The sequence below is a fragment of the Bufo bufo genome, chromosome 2, assembly GCF_905171765.1.
Source record: "Bufo bufo chromosome 2, aBufBuf1.1, whole genome shotgun sequence".
Classification (NCBI taxonomy): domain Eukaryota; kingdom Metazoa; phylum Chordata; class Amphibia; order Anura; family Bufonidae; genus Bufo; species Bufo bufo.
The window spans coordinates 729282598-729302804 of record NC_053390.1 but is presented as its reverse complement, the minus strand read 5'-3'; the positions used below and the strand labels follow the sequence as shown (position 1 = coordinate 729302804).

Below are 20207 nucleotides of genomic sequence, written 5' to 3'. Positions count from 1 at the left end.
CCCTCCCTCCCCTGTAGTTAACTCATTGGTGGCCAGTGGGCCCCCCTCCCTCCCCTGTAGTTAACTCATTGGTGGCCAGTCCGGCCGGCCCCCCTCCCTCCCCTGTAGTTAACTCATTGGTGGCCAGTGGGCCCCCCTCCCTCCCCTGTAGTTAACTCGTTGGTGGCCAGTGGGCCTTCTCCCCTCCCTCCCCCTCCTAATTAAAATATCCCCCCTATCATTGGTGGCAGCGGAGTGTACCGATCGGAGTCCCAGTTTAATCGCTGGGGCTCCGATCGGTAACCATGGCAACCAGGACGCTACTGCAGTCCCGGTTGCCATGGTTACTTAGCAATTTGTAGAACCATTATACTTACCTGTGAGCTGCGATGTCTGCGTCCGGCCGGGAGCTCCTCCTACTGGTAAGTGACGTCCGGCCGGGAGCTCCTCCTACTGGTAAGTGACATGACCTGTCACTTACCAGTAGGAGGAGCTCCCGGCCGGACGCAGACATCGCAGCTCACAGGTAAGTATAATGGTTCTACAAATTGCTAAGTAACCATGGCAACCGGGACTGCAGTAGCGTCCTGGTTGCCTTGGTTACCGATCGGAGCCCCAGCGATTAAACTGGGACTACGATCGGTACACTCCGCTGCCACCAATGATAGGGGGGATATTTTAATTAGGAGGGGGAGGGAGGGGAGAAGGCCCACTGGCCACCAACGAGTTAACTACAGGGGAGGGAGGAGGGGCCCACTGGCCACCAACGAGTTAACTACAGGGGAGGGAGGGGAGAGGGCCCACTGGCCACCAACGAGTTAACTACAGGGGAGGGGGGGCCCACTGGCCACCAACGAGTTAACTACAGGGGAGGGAGGGGGGCCCACTGGCCACCAACGAGTTAACTACAGGGGAGGGAGGGGGGCCCACTGGCCACCAATGAGTTAACTACAGGGGAGGGAGGGGGGCCCACTGGCCACCAATGAGTTAACTACAGGGGAGGGAGGGGGGCCCACTGGCCACCAACGAGTTAACTACAGGGGAGGGAGGGGGGCCCACTGGCCACCAACGAGTTAACTACAGGGGAGGGAGGGGGGCCCACTGGCCACCAATGAGTTAACTACAGGGGAGGGGGGGGGGCCCACTGGCCACCAATGAGTTAACTACAGGGGAGGGGGGCCGGCCGCACTGGCCACCAATGAGTTAACTACAGGGGAGGGAGGGGGGCCCACTGGCCACCAACGAGTTAACTACAGGGGAGGGAGGGGGGCCCACTGGCCACCAATGAGTTAACTACAGGGGAGGGGGGGGGGCCGGCTGCACTGGCCACCAATGTGTTAACTACAGGGGGGGGGGCTGCCCCCTGCTGCCTGGCAGCACCTGCCAGGCAGCAGGGGGCAGTCATGTACACAGTTCTTTTAGTATATTCTAACCTGAAGCGTCCCCATCACCATGGGAACGCCTCTGTGTTAGAATATACTGTCGGATTTGAGTTTCACGATGTAACTCAAATCCGACGGTATATTCTAACATAGAGGCGTTCCCATGGTGATGGGGACGCTTCAAGTTAAAATATACCATCGGATTGGAGAAAACTCCGATTCGATGGTATAAAAAGGGACTCCTAACTTTACATTGAAAGTCAATGGGGGACGGATCCGTTTGCAATTGCACCATATTGTGTCAACGTCAAACGGATCCGTCCCCATTGACTCGCATTGTAATTCAGGACGGATCCGTTTGGAAGACCCACGGACGAAAAAACGGTCACGGATCACGGCAAAACGAAACCCGTTTTTGCAGACCTCAAAAAAATACGGTCGTGTGCATGAGGCCTTACACTGAGTTTCTTAAACTCTCATTTACTTTGCTGGCACGGTACAACACTGGATCTGCAGCAGGAAAATCCACAAAGACAAACCCCCAGCTATTCATTCATGTATGAACCCAGCCTAAGGGCTCATGCACACGGCTGTAGCAGCAGCATTTTGCAGAACAGAACGTCCTGCCCTTTATAGAACAGTCCTATCCTTGTCTATAAAATGGACAAGAACAGGACACGTTCTATTTTTTTGTGGGACTGCAGAATAGACATATGGATGCATTTTTGCGGCCCCATTGAAGTAAATGGGTCCACATTCAAGCCACAAAAAAATGTGGATCGGATGCAGACAAAAACAAGTCGCGTGTATGAGCCCTAAGGCTGCTGCCGCATTATGGGGCACATTTTTTCAGACCGGTGTTTTAGACGCCGGTCTTAATAACCTCTATATCTTGCTGTGGATCTGCCAGAGTAATGAAGAGGCGCAGGCCTATACATAACTTCGGCAGATCCTCCACTTCTAAATTTAAGACCACTTCCTTGCTGTCTTACATTTAGACCATTTCTATGCCTAAAACATGGGTAGAAAACGGTAAGTGAATGGGGAAAAAATGGAACTGAACGAAACAGAATGCACCAGAATGCATTCCATCCCGCTTGGTTACGTCCCCATCCCCAAGCAGCGTTTTTCTGTCCGCGATGTGGTGCGGAGCAAGACGGATCCGTCCTAACACACAATGTAAGTCAATGGGGACGGATCAGTTTTCTCTCCCAGAAATCTTGGATCTGTCTTGGGTATGTTAAAGTTAATACAACCGGATCCGTTCATAACGGATGCAGATGGTTGTGTTATCAGACCGGAAGCAGTTTTGCTGATCCATGACAGATCCAGCAAAAACGCTAGTGTGAAAGTAGCCTAAGGCCTCGTGCACACTACCGTTGTGTGTTTTGCGGTCTGCAAACCGCGGATCTGGTAAACAAGGATGGCCTTTAATATAACTGCCTATTCTTGTCCGCAAAGCGCAGACAAGAATAGGACAGGTTATTTTTTTTTTTTGCGCACCACGGAACGGAGCAACGGCTGCAGACAGCCCATGGAGTGCTGTCCGCATCTTTTGCGGCCCCACTGAAGTGAATGGGTCCGCATCCGAGCCGCCAAAACAACGGCCGTGTGCATGAGGCCTTATTTAGGAATATTACTATTTAATAAATGACCCCCTATGTTTTTTTTTTTGTTTGCTTTTAGCACGCGTTTATATATGGCTATTTCTGGCATGAGTCTTTCTACAGGAAAGTACATACCATCTTGAAGTGTTACTTCCTCTCCAGCGCAATATGAAAAGACTGATAAAATGCCATAAAAAAATAAATAAATAAAAACACACCGGCACTTGCATTCTTGCAAGAAAAGCCCCCCCCAAGAGATGTCAATGAGACAAAAATGCAAGAGGATGAGGCTAAAAAAACAACAACACACCATTGACCTACTGAATTATACTAACATCACAATGTAGAAATAAGGTCATGCAGAGACACACCGCATTACAAATCACTATAATGCCATGATGAACCCCTGAGAAATGAGCGGTGTCCATAACAGGGAATCCCGCTCACACAGGGGTGTGATTTACACACAGGACACGCTCGTCTGATACAGGCCTTAGTGTCTTAGTGACAGAAACTTTGATGGAATCCCAAAAATGCAGTGTAAGCAGAGCCCAAGTGCCTCTTCAAGGACAGATTTTTACAGCTGGTTGATACAAAATATAGTTTTTTGTACAGAGTTTTGTCATGTAAACTCCACAAATGTAAGGCAGAAGAGTAAAGAAAAGAAAATCCTCTATTGGTTTAGGTTCAGTAATCCATATATGTGTGGTGCCTGGGACGGCTCCGAGGAACGCGGTAGGATGATGTGGAAACAACACATTTGTCACTTTGTGATCATTGGTGTTTACAGTTGAACCTAAACAAGTGTAATCCAGCAGCGCCTCCGCCATGGAAGACTTCCTGCAAAACCCAGACCCAAAATACAACCGTAAAAGGTCATATCATTAAAGCTCCGCTTCCAAAACAAGGCACAACAATATGCAGCATAGAATCACAATATTAACCCCTTCATACACCCCACGGACCTGGAGCACAACGCACAGCGGGGGAATTACACATGCACATACATACACAAGCACACACGCAGGCAGGCATATGAGGTATTCTACTTTAAGGGTCCGGCCACATGTAGCATCTGTCAAAATCCGCACCAGATTTCATCCTCTGCATAGCAAGGAGCAAAATCCGTGACACATATGCGCAACCACAAATGACGTGCTGTGGAGAAGCTTTGGTAAACGCTCGGCCACCCTTTTCTACTGTAAACGCTGCAGGTTTTCAACAAGCAATTCTGCCGCAAATTTCTTTTTACACCCTTAGAGATTTTAATCTTAGCTGCTGTGTTGATTTGAGGTCAGATGTGAACAATTCCTTTAAAGAGTACCTGACCGCATCACTGAGGTCTGTTTATACTTGGATTCCGCATGTAATGATCACTCCAGAGCATCTATTCTTAGGACTCTGTGTTATGCTGTTCCTTATGGATATTTGTAAATAAATGTATACGTGGGTGATAAAGGGTTAATCCCATCTTGGACATTGGGGGGCATAATCGCTAGCACATGCTCCCTGGGTCTGATAGGTGCGGGCCCCACACCTATAGTTAGAACGGGGCCCGCAAAGTGCCTAAGGGTGCACCATAAATGCGCAGCCGCCCACCATTCACTTCTATGGGTCTTAGAGAAGTAGCTGAGCCAGTGCTTGACTATTCCCCGCAGTCCCATAGAAATGAATGGACGGCAGCCATGAATGCACGGTGCGCCCTCCAGCACCTTGTGGCCTCCGTTCTAACTATATCCAGAGGAGGGACAAGCACCTATCAGACACTGGGGACATATCCTAGCGATATGCTGCCAATGTCCAAAATAGGAATACCCCTTTAACATTCCTCTAGCTGCCCCTACACAGACTGGCTCTGGCGGTACTGACTGGACTGTAGCAGGGTGTACAGTGACAAACACCCAACTGTTAGTTTAGTTATACATTTCTAGTAGGAATTACAGAGTGAGTGGCACAACACAGAGTCATTTCATATGGATTAGGCCGAATGCACACGGCCGTGAGCGGTCCGTGGTATCCCAGACTGGCATCCTGCTGACAGCAGGAGCGCACGGCATCACTGGTTGCTATGACGCCATGCGCTTCATCCCGCCACTGCTGTACAGTAATACACTCGTATAGATCATACAAGTATATTACTGTAGTGCAACGGCGGCATGAAGCGCACGGCGTCATAGCAACCAATGACGCCATACGCTCCTGCTCCTGTGCATTCGGCCTTACAAGAATATACTAAAACAGACAGGTCACGCTGACCACGGACATCCACGTATTACACGGGCAACCATTTATCTGAATGGTCACATGTAACACCACATTTTACCGCAGGGGGAGCAGTCAAATGCATCTTCCCCAGTAAACTCCGCTGTATGCCAGGGTTCTTGAGAGGTACCTTTGATATTTAAGGAGGTATTTCATGAGATAGAGCCCCTTTTAGGGCAAGTTTAGATTTTAATCAATCAGATACCTTTTGGGAACCAAGTGAAAGAAGATGGTCAGGCAATTTTAATTTTTGGCAATCTGTTCATCAACCAATCACAGCTCAGCTTTCATGTGACCAGATCAGTTTAAGAAATAAAAGCCCAGCTTTGATTGGCTGCCATTTTTACTGTAAGAAACATCAATCTTGCAGCCTCTATAGAAGTAAGGCCGCCTTTTCTAGAAGGAGATGTCATCCCTGAGGTGAAGCAGTGGATAAAACCCCATGTCCTCAGCGGCTCAGTGTCCATTCCAGCAGCTTTGGCCCGTCCGCCTGGGAGCTGATGAGTCTATTCAATAGTACCAGAGCTGAACCAGCAAAACCTTCAGAGGGGAAAACGCTGAATACGAGGTCCGATCAGCCTACAATGGCTGATTTTTTTTTCTTCCGATGAATATGCTTAATCAGTGATACAGGACGCGACACCACAGAAATTATAGGGCACGCTAAAAGAGGAGGAGGACCAAGCAGAACTAGGAACCATCTGCTCAAAGCTTCAGACATCTACAACATATCCATAAGACCCTAGCTGGTGGGCAGACCCAACTCAGTGCCCCCCATTGTGCCTTAAGACACCTCCACAGCCAAGGGAATCTCCCCCCAATCCACCACGCTTCCCCCATGATGGACCATGGGGTGTATGGAGAGTTGGGCTCTAAGGCACCATCACTGGAGGTCCTATCCATATGCCGGAAATGGTAGACGAGGACAGTATATTATCCCATTATATGTAGCTCTGCCATCACCAGACGGCCATGGCTATAGTCTCTATTGACTGGAGTCTTGTTGACCACTAGGCTCCATAGAGCCGCCATATGATCAGTGTACCTATTATGTCCGTATAATACTCCATACAGCAACACAAACACCCTCAGAACAGGTCAACACTAATCTGTCAGACACCAAGAAGCTAGTGTGAACAGCGCCTAACAGCCAAACCTAACAGTACGTAGTTGCCTAGCAACCAGTCTGTCTGAAATGACTATGCTGAGAACTGGATTGACACTTAGGAACTTGAGCCGAGGTCATCAGTCAGGCTGTGCCATTCCCTCTACATAGCTTTTGTTTGTTTTTTTGCTAAAAAATGGAAAACTCCTTTAAAAGGTCATATCTGTCAGCAGATTTTGTACCTATGACACTGGCTGACCTGTTACATGTGCACTTGACAGCTGAAGGCATCTGTGTTGGTTCCATCTGCATATGTGCCTGCATTGCTGAGAAACATATATGCAAATTAGCCGCTAGGAGCAACGGGGGCGTTGTCATTACTCCTAGAGACTCTGCTTTCTCTGCAACTGCTGCGTACTGTGCACTTTGACAGGGCCAGGAGTGATCACATTTACACGGCTTGACCCTGTCAATCAAAGTGCAGGGGGCACAGCAGTTGCAGAGAGCAGAGCCTCTAGGCGTTAGGACGACATTTGTCCTGCAACAATAAGTCGCAGAACATTTTTTATGATGACAGTCTAAGGTGTTGCACTGTGACAACAGTTTCATCCAAGTCGTGTCGCAAGTCGCAGTGCGACACCATAGACTGTCATTATAAAAAATGTCACACAATATTACTGTGACAAACGTAGTCGTGTAAATGTACTCTAATGACAGCGCCCCCGTTGCTCCTAGAGGCTCATTTGCATATATTAAAACATTATATTTCTCAGCACTGCGGGCACATATGAACATGGGACCAACACAGATGCCTTCAGCTGCCAAGGGCACATGTAACAGGTCAGCCGGTGTCATAGGTACAATATAAATCTAATTACAGAACAGTTTCATATACGTACATCACACACAAAGCAATAGCTAACCATCCATTTGTGCAACCAGTGCAGCTGTAGAGAACATGGCGCCACCTAGTGTTAAAGAGGTTTTTTGGGCGTATAATATAAGAACAGTGGAGGTCTGACTCCCGACACCCCAGCCAATCAGCTGTCTGAAGAGGCGTGGCACTCCATTACACCCACTTCCATTCATCTGAATAGCCATCATGTAACAGCACGTTTCCTCTGCAGTGGTTCAGGGTCTCGACTTCTATAAGACTGCACATCCCCATTGTAACCTGCTGCTGCCATTTTTAGAATTTAAAGGAGTTCTCCAGGCTACCCTCAGGATAGCTCATCAATATCAGATTGTTGGGTGTGCTGGGTGTTAGACCCCCACTAATGATAGGGGCATGGCCTGAATAGGCTTTGCACCTCATGGTGCCATTGAGACGTATGGTACTATTGGTTTTGGGTTTTCGCCCCCCCCCTCCCCTTTCTCCAGTTGGATACCGGGCAGCTTCAGGATTGGTCAGTTTGGCTGAAGGGTCAGTGATTATTATTGGTTAAATCTGTTGCTGTCCGGTTGCTGGGCCTTGTTCTATTTTTATCTAGGTCCTGGATTGGTTAGCGGTGCGGCGGGAAAGCTACCTATTTAAGAAGGCATCGTACCTGTGGAGATCAGTCGCCGTGTCAAGGACAGAGAAGAGGCTTGTTCCGCCCGCCCTCCCTGAATATTGTCGTGGTCTTTGTTTCATTTTAGGGGGGGGTTAGTCGCTCAGAATTCTGGGTGGACTTAAATTATTTCAGTAAATGGACTTTAATATTATTAAATATGGTTTTATATTGGTTTAAAGTGGTTGAGTTATGTAACCCCCAAGAATTTAATAAAGACCGCGGCCTTTTCATCCATTTGAAGTTTGTGTTGTATTATTAATTATTTAATAGGTTATTGTTGAATATGGCACCATGATTGAGGATTAGTTGTTGCATGCTGCTGTGGTGCCAGAAATTAACAGTGTATGGACGGAAACCAAAGGACCCATAAACTGTGTCGTTTCCAGCAACGGCATGCTGAAAGTAAGCAGAGCTGCAGTACCCCAGAATGGCCACTACATGGCGTACAGAGCCGTTACCTCCAGCTCTACTCACTGTATAATGTCTGCTGCTTTATTGTCTATATCAATGTGTTGTACAACTCGCCTTACTGCTCCTTACCGTTTTCAACTACTCTACTTTGTGTCCATCATGAAAGTAAGAAAACATCTCACAGCTGAGCATTTGCTACAGTTGTACATAAACGACAGAAGAAATAGACCCTACGACTCACCTAGGCTGCCCTTACATTATGTCCTTTTTAGTTTCTCTTAGGATACATTGAGGTAGATTTATGTAAACTAGAACTGGCTTAGTTGCCCATAGCAACCAATCAGTTTTCACCTTTCATGTTCCAAAGGAGCTCTGAAAAATGAAAGATGGAATCTGATTGGTTGCTATAGGCAACTAGGCCAGTTCTAATTTACACCAGTTTTGATAAATCTCCCCCAGAGTGTTCATCTCAGGCAGGTTTACAGTCACATACTGATGATTTCCCAAAACATTTCCTTTCAGTAAAATATCATTGCTTCTTTTCTTCCCCCTACTAATTTAGGAACATGCCTCCTTGTTCCAGCATTTCATTTCTTATTAAAGACACTTGCCTCTCGACAATCCCTTTTCATAGGCAATGGGTAAAATCTGCCAGCTGGATTACCCTGACAGGATAACCAATGATCGACACTCACTCATGCACAGAACTACAATGCACTTCCTTCCATGTGTCTACAGGTTCAATACTAACATTGGCCAATTTCACACAAGCGTATTCAGTATGAGAAATACGCACCGCGCGTCAGAGGTATTTCCCGTCCTGAACGCTGCTCCTATAACATGGAGCCACAGCATTATAATGAACTGTACTCGTATAATACCATCCATACAAATCATTAGAACTGAGGTTGGGCAGGAACTCACAGGATTATAAGTCATTATAATGCTGTGGGTCCATGTCATAGGAGCAGAGTTAAAGGGGTTATCTAATTTCTGAAACAGCTGCCCCAATGTGCCGGGCCCCTCACAGGTAATATACTTACCCCGCTCCTGGTGCTGTTCCTGGTCCCCGTACTGCCACTGCTTGCTCTCCCTGTACACGGATGAAAACATCCGTGTCAGGGGGAGCAGCCAATGGCAGACAGGGACGGGGACAAGCCTTCCTAGCATTGCAGGTGACGCTAGGGAGGCTTGTCTCCGTCCCCGCCTGCCATTGGCTGCTCCCCCTGACACGGATGTTTTCATCCGTGTACAGGGAGAAGCAGCAGCAGCAGTGCGGGGACCAGGAACAGCGCCAGGAGCGGGGTAAGTATATTACCTGTGAAGGGCCCGACACATGGGGGCGGCTGTTTCAGAAATTGAAAAACCCCTTTTAGGACGGGAAACACCTCTGAATACGCTTGTGTGAAATTGGCCTTTGTCAGTATTTCATTACAATACTAAGCTGGCTGAGATGTCCCTTAGAGAAGTCCCTGCTGTGCTCTATGGAGTCCTGATGGGCAGTCGGACATTGAAAGAGGGTGTCTTAGTGGAGGTGCCCGTGAGCAGTCTGAAAATGCTTGGGCATACATCTGTATATTTAACATTTTATTTTGTCTCTTGTTTCAGGTCTTGAACCCATTGCTCTTGACCTGTTGTATGGGAGGCAGAAACAATCAGTGAGCCACAGGCTCCATTGTTATTAACGGAAGGATTTTCTCTGACAAAAAACCGCAATACTATTCTTCACATGCATAATGTGCTGTTATCTACATACTACCGTATATAGTATCTATATATACTAGTACATTGTATGATTTTTGTTTTTAAAGAGAATACCAGACATATTTAAAAAAAATAAAAATATGGCACAAAATAAATGACTATAAATGCATTTTTGTAACACACTATGAAATAAATGTCATAGAACCACTGTGCTCCCATTGAAGGCAGCTCAGGACAGTGGGGGTAGTAGTCCTATAAATTCCTGCTGGAAACATTCCATTTCCTATATAGTATATTATACATAGCTGAGCATATTGCCCTCCATGGAAGGGTGGTACTCCAAGCTGCCAGTGAAACAGTATGGTCTGCCAAGGACAGGTGGTACTCCCACAACGAGCAGACCAAGATGGTGGTGGTGATAGTAATGTCACATCCAGCTGGAAGCAATCCATCTCCTATATGGTACAAAATACATAGCTGAGTACATTGCCCTCTATAGAAGGCTGGTACTCCCATTTAAAAGAAGCTCAAGCTAGTAGAGCTACTCCTACCATATCTAGCTGCTGTATCCTAAAGAGTACAAAACATGTCATAATTCAGAGTTTTAATCGGTGGAACACCATTTTTATTTTTTGAGCACTGGTATTGCGCACTTTAAATGTAGAATGTAACTCACCCCAGGACATTGAGCGGAGATGGTCTGCGTCAATGCTTAATATCCAACATTTATCAGGCTTCTCTCCCGCTATAAAGGAAGAAAAAACATTTTCAGAAAAAATAATGCATTTTTAGTAAGTACAGCTACACACTTAGGCCTCATGCACACGACCGTTGCGTTTTTTGCGGTCCGCAAATTGCGGCTCTGCAAAAACACAGAAGCCGCCCGTGTGCCTTCCACAATTTGCGGAACGGAACAGGCGGCCCATTGTAGAAATGTCTATTCTTGTCCGCAAAACGGACAAGAATAAGACATGTTATATTTTTTTTGCGGGGCCACGGAACGGATGCGGACAGCACACGGAGTGCCGTCCGCATCTTTTGCGGCCCCATTGAAGTGAATGGGTCTGCACCCGAGCTGCAAAAACTGCGGCTCGGATGCGGACCCGAACAACGGTTGTGTGCATGAGACCTTACTATTATATTTATTCTGGCATTCTGGCAACTACAAAAGAAGTCAAATAACTAGACCAGCACTTCCCAATCTTATAAATGCAGGAGAAAAGGTTTCCGCTCCGGGGACCCCTCTCTACTTCCAAGAAGTTTGGCGTAGGAGCAGGTAAAGCCTTTAAAAAGGCTGGGGCTACAACTGACATGAAGATCGCTATGTAACATGCCGCTTAGTCTAGTCTCACACTCGCGGTATACTGTAGTTCTGTCAGACAACACCCTGCCAGACCACTCTGAATCCAGCACTGCCGGATGTTACTGCAATGGCCGCCGGCCCCATTGACTATAAAGGGGTCCGCCCGATATCCGGCCAGACAAAAACCACTTTATGCTGTATCCCCACCGATCGGGCACTGATGACCTTCCAGAGGATAAGTCATCAGTATTAAAATCTCGGAAAACACCTTTAATAATAATTTACGAGGAAATGCAATTAGCAAAAGCAAAAACTACAGTGGGTGCCCTTTCAAGGTGAGATCTGTGTGATATCTGCTCAGTAACAAGTCCAGGCCTCACCAGACATTTTCTAAGATGAAATAATAAGGAAATCACTGGATCTTTGCTGTAACTTGTCTGAAGTGTAATGCAACAGGAAAGGGGCAAAGGGGACATTGTGAGGAAGAGGAGGCTGAAATCACTTAGCGCAGAGCCTCCTGCCCAGACATGTAGCCGCAGCAGCCGGCATCTGCCCACTCCTCTTCCCACAGACATTCCTCTGCAGCCATACAAAGCCCTTCACCAAACAGCTCCCTCCAAGACGCTCTTTATCTCGGTTCTGTTCTTACAAGAAGTCGCTGGCTTCCTCTCACTGGCAAACAATGGGAAGTCAGTCCTGGATGGGAAACACACTCCCTGTAAAAACAAGTTACCAAATTAATAGACAATTGATCCAGCTTCCTAATTATCACGGCTAAGGGGGGGGGGGGGGGACGACGATAAAATCTACCGCAACACAATAAAAAAAAATAAAAATACAGGCCTCCGTTCCCAGAAAACAAAAGCAAAGCACGGCTTAAGATTTCAGCTGCGAGAAGAAAAAAAATGCAGGGATGGAAATTTCCACCACAAAAAAGCTCGGCAGTTACATTGAACTGTGGGGCATATACATGCGGTCTGACCAGGGAGGGGGCCGAACTCAACCTTTCCGAATAATCTGCAGATTACAGATAGAAAAGGCTTTACAGCTGACCCGCAGAAATGTACAAATCCGGTAGCACCTCTGCCGCCTAAGATATCAACGGATTATTTTAGGCTCGCTTTATAGACGCTCTCTTTGCACATAAATTGTATACACTTTTCTGACGGACTGATAATCCACATCACCTATCAGATGCCCTTTATGTCGCACCGCTCCTGTCATGTCTGCTTTAGTAACTACTTGCATTCCCAGTGTAAAACTAATTCTGGAGCATCTTTTTCGCGTAACTTTGGGCCATACCATTCCTCTATTACTCTTGCTAGAAATAAATGAACTGCCGGCAAACTGCAAAAACAGTTCATGAGAGTGTTACCAGGTGAGGGGATGTCCTTGCACAGTCTGGCATTGGCAGCACTGACTGAATAAGGTCAGACTGTGCAGTAGCACACCCCCAACTGGTCACACCCTTCTGGATCTTCATTGCAAACTGATGGCAATTTACTCAAGTTTCTGGTAGGAATAATAGCGGAACAACACATCAGAGAGTGATATGAAAATGATCCTCTAGAATTGTTATTACATCATATCTTTCAACATTTAAAAAAGACCAAGGAGGGAAAATATCATCCCAAAATTATTATTTTTTTTTTTTTACACCAAGCCACCGAATCCCTAGCTATACACGCCTAAACCCCCCAAACAATAGTTATTCCCCCTTAGTGTCCGCACACAGCAGAATGCCCACTAAGACTAAGTGCCCCCTCAAAATAGTGCTGCTCCGCTGCCCCCTTAGTGCCCACCTTACAATAGTGTTAATAAAATAAATAAAATCACCTAGCCCCAATCCCCCAGTGAACAGCGAACATCCTGCTCTCCCCAGCACCAGGTGCTAGGCTGAGCACTAAAGCACATAGGCCAGGGGATGATCATTATTCCCCAGCCTGTGCACTCTCTTAGGCTAAATGCACACGATCAGGATTGAATGCGGATTTGCGTGCAGAAAATCCGCAACGTAGGTCATGTACATTGATTTCTATGAGAATTTGAAATTTTTTTTGTGCGGATTTTGACCTACGGTGTGGATTTTAAAATCCGCAGCATGTCAATTTATTTTATTTCTCCTGTATTTTATGGATTCACTTCAATGGGGACAGTAAAATCCACATTCAAATCCACACCAATTCATGCGGATTGACCGTACAGATTTCCCTGCGAACACCTGCGGATTTCAGTGCGGATTGTCCGCACAGAAATCCTGAACGTGTGCATTTACCCTTACTTAGCCCAGCAAGCATCATTAGGTCATTGCATCGCACCTGCTGCTGGGGACAGCATCATCCAGGGGAATGGTGAAGCAGGGAGCTGATGGGTCCCTGCTTCACCATTGATTTCAATTGTCTCATTTAAAGGCAGCACATGCCTCTGCCCTTCCAGGACAGCCACCAAAAACCAGGACTGACCCTCTGGATCGGAGACGGTTGGGAGGTATTATTACAGGAGGAATGCAAGTTATTACAAAAAATAGACATGTCAGGAGAGGTTACCAGTCCTCTTCAAAGAGTCACTGTACTTTTGCACAACTTCATTTAATTTATTTGAGAATGGTGTAACTAGCTAATTTCTAAATCACTTAATTTAAAAAATATGCCTGCATCCACCTAAAGAAATCCTGTAAAAGTCATGGCCACTAGGGGTCGCACCTCCCAACTAATTTGCAGCCCACTGCCTGCTGTCAGGCAAGATCTACTATCCCTAGTAATAGAGACAAAAGAGGGCTCACAGGAAATGAGGGCGTGCCAGAGCATCCCGAGAATGATAAAAGAACTGCTCCTACGCTGCTTCTGAAGGTAAAGGGGGCGTCCTTCTTTTCTGCAAGTCTGACTTTCCCCTCCTTATCTGACTGGAGCTGAAAACAAACATAGTGGAAAGTAAGGGAAAGGACGTCACAGCAGTACAGTGACGGCATAATTCACAGAAGGGATATGCACCCTGATTCTGAGAGAGAGATACACCTAACTGTGCAGCTGAAACTGGAAATAATATGGCCGAAAGAGACATTAGCCCAAAAAATAACAGCCATTATGCAAACCTTTTTGAAAACTCAGGCAGGTTTTAAAAAGTTATTTTACACATGGTGTTATTTTCCTAATCAGTCCCTTTAGGCACAAGATTAGGGCTTCTGAAAATGTTACATTTCCTGTAAAATGTTTTTTGCTCATTCAGTTGCTATGCATCTGCAATTATACTCTACGGCAAAATTAGTTCCAAGTGACTTTGAGACTATCAGAAATTTTACAATATGCACAACATCAATTACAACCTGTCCCCTAGGAAACAATAGCTATTGCACTGGGACTGATAATTTACCATTCTACACAGTGCTGTCTATCCTCAGATATTTCACAAAAGCACATTATTAGGGAATTGCAATGTAAGGAATTTACAAGGCCATTTACAAAGCATCAGGGATCAGACCATTTTGGATCTCAAACTGAATTCTATTCTTATCCTAAAGATGAGATGGTATCAGTCGGCAGTTCATCCCAGTCTCACAGGACCGCATTTTGCATCCGTGTCCAATCAGCATTTTCTGCTGACCGTACACAGATCCAATTTATTTCTATGGGACCGCAAAAAACGGACAGCACACCGATGTCACCCATGTTCCGTCCACATCCGTGGAGTGAAAAAGTGCGGATTGTACATGGAAGGTATCTGTATTTTGTGGATCTGTGGTTTGCGAAACAAAATACGGATATGGTCATGTACATGAGGACTAAGGGTAACATGCCATTTGACTCACCCAAACGGGCAAGTAGAATCAAGAGAGAAAGCCATTGACAAGGAGCCGGCAGAAGCAGAAGGGATAAGAAAGGAAAGATGTCTCACTGTCATCTTAAGGGCTCATGCACCCGAATATATTTTCTTTCTGTGTCTGTTCCGTTTTTTTTGTGGACCGTATGCGCTAAGCAAAAAAATGGAAGTTAATCAGTGTGTGTTCCATTTCCATATTTCTGTGTGTCTATTCCGCAAAAAAATAGAACTTGTCCTATTATTGTCCGCATTACGGACAAGGATAGTACTGTTCTATTAGGGTTACGCAAAATATGGAAAGCACACAGACATCATCCGTCATTTTTGCGGACCGCAAAATACATACGGTTATGTGCATGAGGCCTAAGGGCGACTGTCAAAAACACAAATTAGATCTTTAAAAAACATGGTATAGCTGTCATTTTTGAGCTGCTCACTAATAGCGCTACTCTTACATCGCAGAATAAGAGTATGTAATACTACAAAGGTATAACGCCACCAGTAGACCACTTGTGAGAATACGGTACAAATACTCACACATACTGTAGTGTAACTTGCCCTCTTCCGTCCGGAGCACTACACTCATCATACACACAAATTCCTCATAGAAAGAACATGGCGATGCCCCCAACACACAGGACATGTGATAAGTATAGAAAAGTGCAGTACGTACCCAAACTCTAATCCGCCATGCAGAAGTCAATTATTCACACAATGGACAAAAAGCCCAGATAATGCCATGTCTGTGCAGCAGGCACCCAGGACTCAACATACTCCAGATTCTCTGCCCACACCCAGTCTTGCAGGGCAGACCTCTCACACGGACAAAAAGACTTAAATTGTTCCACATGCTTTTCCATCTATAAACGGCTAATGTGTTGGTACTACGACATAGCTGATGTTCGCCGGAGCCATCAGGAGAGTCAGTCTGCCAAACGAGACCCTTGTAAAAAGGGAGTAAACACCATATATAGTCCAAAAGACAATTAGGAAAAAAATAAAATTATACCAATTAATATTTCCAAAGACACAAAGCATCGCCCATACGGCGTCAGTATGGCTACAGCACGTTCCATGGCATCCAGCCCCCATCTGCACATTATATTGGATAATTAAATGAGTGCTCAGCATCCAGACTTATAAAGCTAGGTGTAATTACAGCCGATTATTGTCCCCCAAGAACTTATCATTTGGGGAAGGGGGGTTCATATAATGTTCCTCTATGAGACATCTCATTGACTGAGCAGATAGAAGAGGAACAAGACCCGTCCATGAGTAGAGAACGACACATGGTGGCCCTTTAGTTCTACTACTGCCCCAAAGGTGCAAACGCATAAAACTTTAGTAAAAAATATATAAAAACAGCTTTGAAAGTGCGTCGCAGGTCCCGATCGTGAAGTGGGTACAGTTCCCATATACAGATGCGCTTCTAAGTTGGACCGTGTTGCTCCAGGAGTAACAGAATTTCCACACTTTAGAAACCTTCAGATTCAGTTGGAGTAGAAAGGATTTATTATACTCCCAATCTAAAAATCGATAATAAGCAGTGTACATGAAAGATCAAACACCCGACGCGCGTTTCGCTCCAAAAAGCTTTGTCAGGGTAACAGAAGAATGAAGCAACAGACAGTCATGAGAATAGATGTTCCAGAATTGTTATTACATACGGGATGCAAGAAGTTACTAAAACAGACGTGTCAGGAGAGGTGACAGATCTTCTTTAAAGGACCATTAACATTGCTGGTTCTGTAAAAAAGCTGCAAATTTGCGGCATGCAAATCCACGACGTATTAATCCTGTGCGGACATAGCCATCATAAATCTCCATTACATGGAGCCATCATCTCACAATACTATTTCATTGGTCTCGAACCACATTGAGCAACTGTCTGCAATATTCTCATCACATAGGTGATCACGCTAGGAGTCAATTTTACCTCTGGTTCAAAGGTAAACCCTTTGGGGGAGCCATTTAGTGGATGCTATTGCGACGAATGATAGAGGAAAGAAGGACTGGTCTCCTTTAAGGGCATCATCTATTGTTAATGAGACTTTGTGCAAACGTGGAAAAAACGATGAACTACAACCACAAGCTCCAGGATAACTGCTGAAATCATGTATGGAACGAGATGAAAGGAACTTAGCTGATCCCTGGTAATTAGGCCCCCCACCCCCGCAGAGGGAAGACCCTGAGCAGAACGCAAGCACGTCTTAAAGCAAGCAAACAGCCTGCTGCAGCTCTAGAAGAGAGATACGAGAAGGATTAAGAGGAGCAGCTAGCACGACGCTGCAGAAGAGTTGGAAACAACCACCGATGACTACAAGGCAGGGTCCCCTCAGGGATGATGGGCTCACTTCTGTTCCAGGCAGATGGATACGGTCCCTGGAAAGGAGCAATACAATGTGTACCATAAGAAGAGATACCAATCGGGGGGGGAAACAAGACACTGAAATGCTGAAGAACGCTGAAGAACGTCAACTACTGCCAAACAAATTCATCTAGTGATTGGACATTCACATACGGTATTTTTCGCTTTATAAGACTCACCCCATGATAAGACGTACCCAAGGTTTAAGAGGAGGAAAATAATAATAATAAAAAATTTCATCAGACCTCCCATCAGATCCTCAGATCAGACCCCCATAAATATCAAGACATTAGATCAAGCCCCCACATAAGGACATCACATCTGACCCCCTTATCAGGACATCACATCAGCCCTCCATGTCAGACCCCCATCAGACCTTAGATCAGATTAAAATAAAAACCTCCTCTCACCTCTCCTGTGCCGCAGCTCCTCTCCACCTTCGGCAGAAGTCGCCTTCCCCTGTCTTCCAGGCCTGCGCTGCTCTGTCACCTGACTGCGTTCAGCATCAGGTCACAGTGCGCTCACTACGTGCTGACACAGTACGTGGTCACGCAAGTGAAGCGCTGCCCCAGGAAGGAAGACCGGAGGAGAGAGGGCGAGTACCACAAGGTACCCTAATTCATACTAGTTAGCACTTCCATAATGAAAGCGCTCACTAGTATTCGCTTTATAAGACACAGGGCCATTTTCCCCACACTTGGAGAAAAAAAAGTGCGTCTTATAAAGCGAAAAATACGGTACATTCCATCTGTGAAAATTCATCATTTAAAAGGGTACCTCCAATTATAAAGGAAACATGCTGCAGTACTTACTGCTAAGCTTTAAAGGGGTTGTCCAGAATTTTTAAACTGGTCATGGGGGCAGACAAGAATAGTCCCTCTATTTCAGAGCTGTAAGTCGAGTGCCTGGAAGTGATAAGATCACAGACCTCTGAGGCCAATCATTGACTGGGTGTGACATCATCGCTTCTGGTCCATTAGAAACTGGAATCCCTGGGACCAGACCTACAACACTGCAACAAGAGAAACCCTTAGAAGAAGAGCTGAAGGGGTTTGACCCATCTGGGACATTGGTGACATATCTTAGCAATATGCCATCAATGTCAGACAGGTGCAGGTCCCACACCTACTTCCAGCACAGGTCCCCAGAAGTGAATGGAGAGCAGCCGCGCATGCATGGCCACCATCCATGCTATCTGAGAGAGTTAGCTTTACCATTTCCAGTAGCCCCATAGCTGTGAATGGAGAGGTGCGTTTTCCATTCAATGCTATCGGACTTCTAAAAACAGCCAAGTGCACTCGCTCGGCTATTCTCAGAAGTCCCTTAAAAGGTGAATGGAGGGGATCTCCGCGCATGCGCTGTGTGCTCTCCTTCACTTCAGGAGCCCTGTTCTGGAGATATGAGGCGGGACCCACATCTGTCTGACATTGATGGCATATCCTGGCGATATGCCATCAATGTCCCAGAAGGGTAAACCCCTTCAACTTTTTTTTTTTTTTTAACCATTCGTTCCCCTGATGTCACTACCAGAGCTTTGGGACGTTCTCACAGCTCTGTTTCTCCACCCTTGTGATGATGTCACTACTAGAGCTGGGAGGAGTTCTCACTGCTCTGTTTACTTTTGGTTTCCTTCCTCCCAGCTGTTCCTCATGCGTTTGATTTCCCTCTCTTTATATCACCCCTCCTCCTATTGTAGGACGTGGATTATAGTTTCAGTTGTAGCTCTTGCTTTAGTATCTTCACTTGTAGCCATCAGTTCACTGGACCTGTGTTCTGCTGCAGCAAGCACTCCGGATATTGCCAGCTGTCCTTGGATCCGTCTTCTCTGCGGCTGCAACACCTTCAGCTAAGTGTACAGACATTGTTGTGTACCAGATCATTTTCTGACTGGATCTGAGGTGGCCACGGTTCCCTCCATATACTGAGTAGGGCACCGGTGGCCGTGCCCCTTCCATTGTAGGGGTTACAGTGGTCATTAGTCTTAGGTACGTGGGCATGCCTCGTTCCGCCATTTGGATCAGGGCATGTGCTTAGCAGCATAGGGAGAGCTTTGAGGGTCTGACAGGGGTCACCCTTTATCCTCCCTAGTTTGGGTCCGGTCAGTAGCTCTTTTACTGTGTATACTATTGTTGCTCACATACAGCCGTGACATTATAATCCACCAAAACCGTCCTTTTTTGACATGGATCCGCTTTCTGGCTTGGTTGACCGCATGCAGGGTCTTTCTTTGAAAGTAGCGGATCTCCGTCAATCTATGACTCAGCTTCAAGCATTGGGCTCTGCTCCGGCTCATGGAGTCTGTTGCGAGCCAAAGGTCTCACTTCCGGAAACGTTCTCCGGGGGCAGTGAGAATTTTGTTAGCTTCAGAGAGGCATGCAAACTCCATTTTTGCTTGTGTCCCCACTCCTCTGGTAATGAGCAGCAGAGGGTGAGGATTGTCATCTCCCTGCTCAGGGGTAATGCTCAGACTTGGGCTTTTTCGCTGCCATCAGGGGATCCCTCCCTTCGATCCGTGGAAAGATTTTTTGTGGCCCTGGGGCAGATTTATGATGACCCGGATCGTGTTGCTCTGGCCGAATCTAACTTACGTGTTTTATGCCAGAACAAACTGTCTGCGGAGCTTTATTGTTCTGAATTTCGGAGATGGGCAGCTGATTCGGGTTGGAATGATGCTGCACTCCGGAGTCAGTTCTGTCATGGTCTCTCAGAGAGATTGA

At 46.2% G+C, this 20207-nt stretch overlaps 1 protein-coding gene across 1 annotated transcript in view; it reads right to left on the bottom strand.

The window, feature by feature from the left end:
* FRYL (FRY like transcription coactivator) overlaps positions 1 to 20207 on the bottom strand; it is a 330165-nt gene that overhangs the window by 262986 nt on the left and 46972 nt on the right. The window contains exon 2 of the mRNA XM_040418890.1: positions 10680 to 10748. The gene's annotated coding sequence lies outside the window, so the exon portion shown is untranslated. The remainder of the gene's footprint in view (positions 1 to 10679; positions 10749 to 20207) is intronic.